This window comes from Varanus komodoensis, unplaced genomic scaffold (genome assembly GCF_004798865.1).
Source record: "Varanus komodoensis strain SLA01 unplaced genomic scaffold, ASM479886v1 scaffold11, whole genome shotgun sequence".
Taxonomy (NCBI): domain Eukaryota; kingdom Metazoa; phylum Chordata; class Lepidosauria; order Squamata; family Varanidae; genus Varanus; species Varanus komodoensis.
Window position 1 is genome coordinate 32190967 of NW_025335317.1, and position 8698 is coordinate 32199664.

Consider the following 8698-nt stretch of genomic DNA (forward strand, 5'->3'; position numbering starts at 1 on the left):
ACCCACTTGGAAGAGAAACTTTGAGACGGCGAAGCAGAAGGGCTAAGTCCGGGTACCCTCCTCCTCCTCCTCCTCCGCCGTCTTTCACGAACAGGCTTCCTGGTGCATCTCGCGGCAGGAGAGCGGAAAAAGAAAACGCGCCAGCCACGGTCCTCAGGCAAAACAAGACATTCCAGTCACCGATTCCTTCACTTTGTATTTTCCTGACTATTGGAATGAGGACAGACCATGGCGAAGGCTGCATGAGGCATAGAGGGAAGGGCGAGGAGAGACTGTAAATGGAGGGAGGATGGGGGAGATGCTTCTTGGGCGTACAGACGTCTGTTTAATTGTAAGTCCACCTCGAGTATTCGCACCTGGATTCAAGACCAGCGAGAGCTGGCAGCCCAAGACCATATATTTCATATCGAAATTACAAAGAGCAGCTCAAGAAAACTAACAATCTGGCATAGTCCCCCTGAACATCAGCCAATAACAACTGGAACATGCAGCACCATAGAAGCTGATGGGCAGTTTCCTTCTCTCCAGCCCCCACTTTCTTCTCTTCACCGCTACTCTTTTCTGTGTCTCTCCACTCCCGTCCCACTCTTTCATTTCTCGAAGAAATTGAGACTAAGCGAATACACATCCCGTAAACTTGCAAAATAGAGCTGGGAAGACAACGGAAGGGTGGGTGAAGAAATTGGAAAATTGTAGTTAAACTTGTTGACAACGTGAAAAATTGGAGACAAACTATTAATAACTGGGGGGGTGAGTGAGAAAAGGAGTAAGAAGATTGAGATTCCGCTTGGGTTAACTAGCGCAGTTTTTTTGAACTAGGTGCACGGAAGCTTTCCTTGCAGCCCTCGATACACAAGCTGCGATTGATTGCTAAGCAGCGGGGGAGGCAATTCTACATTACAGTTCTCCAGTATTATTCTGCATTTTCAGAGCAGAAGCAGACTTTAGTCTTGGCTAAAAATAAAGCACTGGTACTGTAGACTTCTTAATTAATGAGGTGCAGATTGCTTGCTAATGGAAAAGGGGCTGCAGAATAACTGTTTGGACAATCACTTGGAGGAATAATCCAGTGCAGAATTATTTTCCCCAAAGGCATCTTTAAGATTCCAAAACAGCAAGCCTTGTAACGGATTCATTCAAATCAGCAGGGCTTTGAATGCCCTTTAGACACTACACAGAAAGACTGGCAGTTCTTAAGTCCCTTGCAGTTAACACACTGTGGTACTTGTTCCACAACTTCACCAGAAGGAGTGTACCTGAGCCAGCATTTTCAGAATGAATTTTCTAGAGCCAGGGAGATCTGCTTACTGGAAAGTTTTTCAAACCAGTTCTGTCCATCAATATATTTTGCTCAGCAGCCCTTGCCTCACAAGATCATTTAACCAGCAGCTTTGGAACTAACCCATTAAGCACCAGTTTTCCTACTGCTAAAAAAAAAAAAAGACAGAAAAAAGTAGCCAGAAGCTAGAAGATGACTGTGCAGAAGGGCCCTGTCAGCTTGCATGTGCTTACTTGAACTGTCAAAAGGCATTTTTGCTTGCTAGCCCAGATTCCAGCTGATTCAAGACAAATTCTCACATTCCCCAAATGGACAGGGCTCCTAGCAAGCACGCCATTTATTCTCCCTAGGAGAGTCCAAGCTAGATTACAGGCAGTCTTCCCTCAAAATCACATTGCATGTGCCACTGAACACTCTAAAGCAGCAGGTGCTTGGGAAATGGAAGCCCTCATGGCCTTTGGTTTCTCAATGATAATACTAGAAATCCATCATCTGGTGCAGATGTCACTGGTCACATGCTTAAATGCCCAAAGGAATTGAACTGGTAATGGTTGGATTACTGGCAAATTAGACCAGTGTACAAGGGAAGGATATGGGGCTGAGGGAAAGGAGCCCTGAATACATTTCTCCTTTCTCTCTTTCATCTTCCTGAACAGCCAGACCCAAACGTCAGTCCATATTTCTTTTGCCCATTCTGCAATGCTGTCCCCCTCTTCCCTTAGGAATGCTCCCCTCCCCACACTTCTGTTCAGTCTTTGCTGTGTCTACACTTTCTCAAAACTGCGGAAATTGCAGGGAGCAGTGAGGTCTGGGCTGAAAATGCTGATGCAGAAAAGCAGTGCTCACAGCTGTTTTTTGCTTAGGTGCCTGGGACAGGAATGCCGCAACATCCTCCAAGCTCAGAGAAAAGGCACTGCATAAAACACTGGGGCAGAGGGTGAGGCAAGACTGAATCAGATCCATTTCTTCCTCCAGACTTCCATAAGAGAAAATCTTACGTCCCTTTTTGTTACTCACACTGATCTCATAAAAAAGTGAAAAGAGGCTGAATCTGGGTATGAGAGAACCAAACGGGTAGAACACTGTTTGTAACATTTTTATACCACTCTTATAGCCCTCCGTTGCTCTCTGGGCAGTATACAAACCAGAACAAATATATAACAATACAAAGAATAACCATAAAATTATACAATAAAATGCATACACTAAAATATAATAACAATACGCTCTAACATAACTGCAAGAGTCAATAAAATTTCTTCAGATATAGCAGTGATAAAACAATCATTAAAATATCCTAAAATATAAAATATTACAATATTAAATATCAGCAGTTCTTAAATTATCCTGAGAAACTCGCAGTGCAGAAACGCTCCCTGCCTACACTCCTAGACCCAGAATCCAGGTTTCCATATTTTTTAAGCAGTGTAGTTGTTTGTCAAAATGTTCCAAGTTGAACAGATGGGCAGGCAAAAGCAGATCAGGATCTGCTGATAGACTTCTGGGTGTTCTGCAGCAGATCTGCACAGCTGTCTAGCAACTAAAAACATTGTTCTCCCAATTGTAGGTTGCTGGGGAGGGAGGACCGCTTGGTGGAAAACCTGAGTGTGGGATTTTGCATGAAAGAAGCTTGGTTCTGGTACTGATCACAAGCATTGGGATTGAGCATGTGCTCCAAAGCACTTACCATGTGAGCCGCTCTTTTGCACTGGTTGGGAGGCCTCAAGTGTTTCAGTGAAAAACATCCCACAAGATCAGAAGTCCACCAGCCCCTGTAACAGTGAGGAGCAAAAGGACTGTACGTGATGGTAGGTACTCAGGCTGAAAGTGTGGTGTGATGTGGTCTGATCTTAATGAGAGAAAGGAATGAGGGGAATGTGTAGGAGAAACTCTGCTTCCCTCCAGATAGTACTCTAGCAGTGGAGCTATTACGGTGAAGAGTCTCCTGGATATTAGAAGTCCATATTCCAGAGGTTCTGCCTTTAGCCCAAAGTGAAAATTCAGACTTCCAATATGTGAATGACCCTTCACACAAATGGTTTTGATTTTGACACTAGCTCCAGTGCTTGTTTTCTTTGGTTATAAAACTAAACAGCAAAAGAAACAACCAGGGGCTGAAACTTATGTTAAGGAAAGGGAGGAAAAGTAGCTGGTTAGCATTTTAATCTCCCCAGATGGTTTTCTTTCGGGCAGGAAAAGATACACAAGGTCAGCCACCACCACCACAAAGAAAGAGAGGTTGGCAAAGATTGTCCTCTCAACTTCAGTCTACCGAGCAAGCAGGAAAGAGGAGGGTTGAGAAACCCCTTCTACCGGTGCTGCATTCCACTTTCAACCTCCCATGGCTGCTTTTCATTTGAAAAAAATAAGGCTGGAAAATCACAGAAGTGATTGCAACCTTAAGTGCTTGATCTATGCAAGAGTGAAGGGCACACTCTAAGGCTTCATTGGTTCTAGCCTCCTTTAAAACAGGGAGAAAGAAAATTGTAAAATGTCCATCCACCCCCATGTTTCTGTTAATAAAAAGTTACTTTACACTTCCTGCAGTTATCTCAAAGATATACCAATACCAAATTAGGACAATATGTGAATGTATTTAAAATTTAACCAATTAATTGTTAGAGGCAGATGATTAATCCTAAAACCATTTAGTTGGTGACCAACCTTAATGCTTACCAAGGTAGTCAGTTTACTCAGTAGTTGTTTCAGTCACTATCATAAACATAAAAATAACCCAATTACCAAGCATCAATTCTGATGTAGTGTTTTTAAGTTGTTGTACACACAACCATCAACTATTCACTAGCATTCATTTAAGAGGTAAAATGGAGAAGGGTCTCATGCCATGTCACCTTGACCTAGCATTACAGCATGTGTATGGATGCACATGCAAAGTTTTAAAAAGATTGGAAAAGGAGCCCTACAAAAACGATCCTCATTGCAGCAGACAAACATGAAAGCGAATGCCACAGTGAAAAAGTATGCACAGGCCAGATACAGATCGATCCATTCTATTCCAGCCTTCTTTCAGTTCCAATTAAAGACTATGTTTCTACCCCACTGAGTTTATAGCCTATAAAGTACTGGGAGAGGAGTGAGGTAGAAAAGCAGCTGTATGTATTCAGCTTTTGTGTCTGTTACAGAAGGTTGCAATTACCAACCTCTAAAAAAAGGGCCACCCAACTTGTAGTCACAGGGCCACATGCCCTTTCCCCAAGGCCTTCACTGGGGTCCACAAAGGTGCCCTGATCGCCTCCCACTGCCACCATTTCCCTCCCTAGAGATCCCCATCCAGTGAGTTCTTTCCTCACTGGAGAAGCAAGGATGTGTTGGTACTGCTGGGAGAAGGTGAGGGAAAGGCTCTCCACTCCCTCCTTCAGCAGTTCTTAGAGCTACCAGCAAGGAAAGACCTACCTTCATCAGGATCACTGTGATTTGTATGTGCACCCAAGCCCTGATCAAGCAGTGCATGCAGCCCTCGGAGTCGAAAAGATTGCACACCTCTGCTCCGAAGGGCTGGAGGACCTGTGGCCCTCCAAGATGCAGAGGGACTATTTCTGTCATTCTTCTCCATTGGCCAGGGCTGATAAGAAGTGCAGTAATATCTGGAAGGACACAGCTCCTCTCAGCCCTGCTCTAGGACAGCAATTTAACAACCCTGCAACCTCGTGGCAAAACCATTCCAGCCAATTTGTATGAATTCCATTTCTTGTCAGACACCAACCAACTGCGTTAAGGTGTCCCCAAATAGGAGACCAGAGGAACAAAAGGAGGATCTTACCCTTTTACTAGGTAACAGCACCTGCCCTCCCTTTGAGCTGGGACATCCTGGAGAACACACATTGTGGCCAAAGGCGACAATTCGTCCTGCAGCAGAATGTGGCTCCCTTGATCAGAGGTATTGTTCCGCACACTTAAATGGATCATCTGCTCTCGGTTGCATTCAGTCTATGATCCCAGAGCAAGTGCTGTATCCTGTGGCATAGCAGAGGCAAATATAGCCCGGGGTAAGCAATATTTTGCCTTCTTGATGTTTTGACTTAGCACCATGTGTCACATTTGCTAGGGCTGATGGGAATTGTGATCCTTCAGATGGTTTGGCCTGTAAGTTTTCTGCCCTTGCTGTAGCCCGTAGAGGTACTTCACTCTTCTTTGCTTGGGCACTGTGCCTCCTTGTATATGCATTTAATCCAATGATGTGTCAAATCGGAAGGTTGAGAAGCACAGTTCTGAAAGGTACTTGCCACGAGGAAAACGCTACTTTGATGGTTGCACTATCAGTTCTGCTATCCGCACCACTCGTGTGCTGGGACAGCAGCATTGGGATCGGTAATTTGGACAGTAAGCTTGGGCATTCCTTGTGTGGTGGTGTGGGGTGCATTATGGCAAGCTTATGGTCTGTATTTTAGAAAGGCCTCCGCCCAGAGGTTTCATCAAGTAGTTTAAAACATGAAAAAGCACAACTTGAATTCTTGTTGAAGCTTAGAGTTCGGACAGGTTGCTTGGCCATTCCATGGTCACTAATGGGAAACAAGCTGCTTCTCTGTCCCTTAAAGCAGGGGTGGGAAGAGGGGAGATCTCCCTATATTTTGGACTGCAACTCCCCGAAGGCCTTGATAGCTCAGCAAATGGTCAAGAATCCTGGGAGCTGAACTCGAAAACATCTTGGTGCCTATCCTTGCCTTAGAGGCCCCACCACAGAACAGCATCCCAGTGTACAGAAGTGTTTCCTGGTCCATGGACAGGGGCAGAGGAGGATGCCCACAAGAGCAGAACCTGAGTAAAAACTGTGTCACACCTTCTCTGGCCACATAGTGACTTGCCCGACAGGAACTTCACGTATACACCTCTCCGCACCGATATTCTCTCCCCTTCTCACACACTATATTCTTTCACACTCAGTCACTTTAATGATGTGTGATTTTCTGTAAGACATTCATCTCTCTACTACACACTCTACACACACACAATAAATTATATCAGGCACTCAACAGCTCCTCTTAGCACACATCCTTCTCATTCCCGCAAATACATATGCTACTTCATACACTCAATTGTTACTTCAGTCACAATGTAAGTCATTCGCTATGGCTAAATTTATAAAAAATTACATAAGCTTATTTGTGAGCTTTGCTATGCTTGTTGACATTGTAAAACAGTGTTTGAAATGGAGGACAGATTTTTAAAAACTTCTGGCATTTGTGTAAGAGCGGTATAAACCCCTTTGACTTCAAAATGTGAGTGCAAAGGCAAGGCAAATGCCACATGCAGAATTCATATGACTGATGAAAATTCTGTTAGTACTGTTTCAGGTGGAACAAAAATAAGAAAGCAGTCTGATGCACAGTGTACTCAGGCTTTGAGAAACTGCATCTCTTTTATCAGTATTGTCTGTTACAAAAATATTTGCACACAGTGATTCCTGATGACTGCAGAAGGGCCTACATGGCAGAAAAGATGGAAAGTATTCTCTGCATCTATTTAGAATTGACAGGTTGAGAAGACTTTTGCAAGGGCACATCATTCTTCCCCTGATGCTTTACAAGTGAACACAGTTTGCTCCATGCACAAGGGGTAGGCACACGTGTAACGTACTATGGCCGCAATCCAGTAACTATGTATCCAGGAGCAAGTCCCCTTAATTTCAATGAAACTTACTTCCAAATTGACACAGGTGAAATCCAAAATTACACAAACAGATGCTGCTCCTGCAACAAGGCTTTCTCCTCTTCTTCCCTGCTTAGGACAACAATTTATTGGTAAAGTACTGCATGTTTAAATTATGTAAGCCCTCCCTCTGGTGGAACATCTTCAACAGCATTTTTAAAACCAGACAGAACACAGTTCAGCATTCCATGTATGATTAGCATATATAGTTGTTTCAGGGACAGTGGTTATCCCTGTGTGACATAGTGGTTAGAGTGCTGGACTGGGGACCCAGGAGAGCCGGGTTCTAGTCTCCACTCAGCCATGAAGCCTCCTGGGCCAGTCACGTTCCCAGCCTAACCTACCTGAAGGTTGTCATGCAGGTAAATTACAATTATGTCAGCCACCTTGGATTCCTCACAAGAGGAAACAAGCCAAGATACAATTACAATGCAATGAGTGTATTGTAATCATAATACTGGGATTTTACCACAAGTCTCCGTGCACACAAATATGGGTCCCTCCTGTTTTTCCCTTGGGGTTGCAAGCATTCAGGAGGAGAAGGAATGTGTGGCATCGTAAAACCAAGGCAGCACTGACCCAGTCCTCTGTGGGAGCAACAGCAACATGTACAAAGTGGCTTAGAAACCTTTTCAAGAAGTTCTACAGATAAAGCAAAAATAAAAACACAAAACCAACCACATTATCAGGAAATCATTTTGTAGCACCATAAAAGAGATTTAACAGTCCCCAGTCCAATACAGTGTTATGTGCATTGAAGTTCAATCCATTGATCTGCTGCAGTGAGCTTAACTCTTGGTTGAACTGTAGTTGTGAGCTACGTCTCATGATCTAACCTCAGAGGGCACGGTTCAATGCAGTGTTTCTGGATGCATTATCAAAAGTATTAATTGAGATACTGTACTTTCAAACTTCTTCAAAGACATACAAATCTTTTCAAAATATACAATGACAAGGCAACTTCTATTGGTAGCCGTCTAACAAAAGTTGCCCGTTCTGCCGAGGTCTTCATTAGGCAGAGCTGACAAATATGAACACATCACAGTTCTATATAAAAAAAATCAGCACATGAAGGCTGTGCTTAAGTCCGTGCTTGTGGACCCGTGGCATCCAATTACAAGGTTTAAAAGTGCCATAGGTTTACAAACCAAAGAGAAATACTGCTCTGCATATATGTGATCCCCACAAGCTGTTCATACTTGAGGGAAAAAAAAGGAAGAAAGGAATATCCACATTCAGACAAGATCTGACCTTAAGTCATTGAAGCAAGGTTCTCATGTGCATGGACATAAGAACAGCCTCACCCATCTAAAAAGAGCCTATACAAGAAAGCCAGTGTGGTGTAGCAGTTAAGAGTCCAGGACTGGGACTCAGGTGACCTGGGTTCTAGTCCCTGCAGTCGTGAAACCAACTGGATGACTTTGGGCCAGTCACAGACTCTTGGTCCAACTGATCTCATAGGGTTGATATTGCGGGGATGAAATTGAGAGCAGAATTATGTAAGCTGCGTTGCGTTTGTTATAAGGAAAATGCAGCATATAAATCTAATTTTAAAAAATGCAAGAGGAGGAAAAATCCAGGCCAGGGAGCTCATGCCATCAGCTCCTGAAGGGACCTTCAATTAACTTTTGAGTATTGTAATATTTATTTCAGTATTTCAAAAGTGCAAACTACCTTGTGTGCCTTGACAGAAACAAGGATAGAAAAATATTAAAGAAAATAGAAAAAAAATCACACAATTCACACACCAAG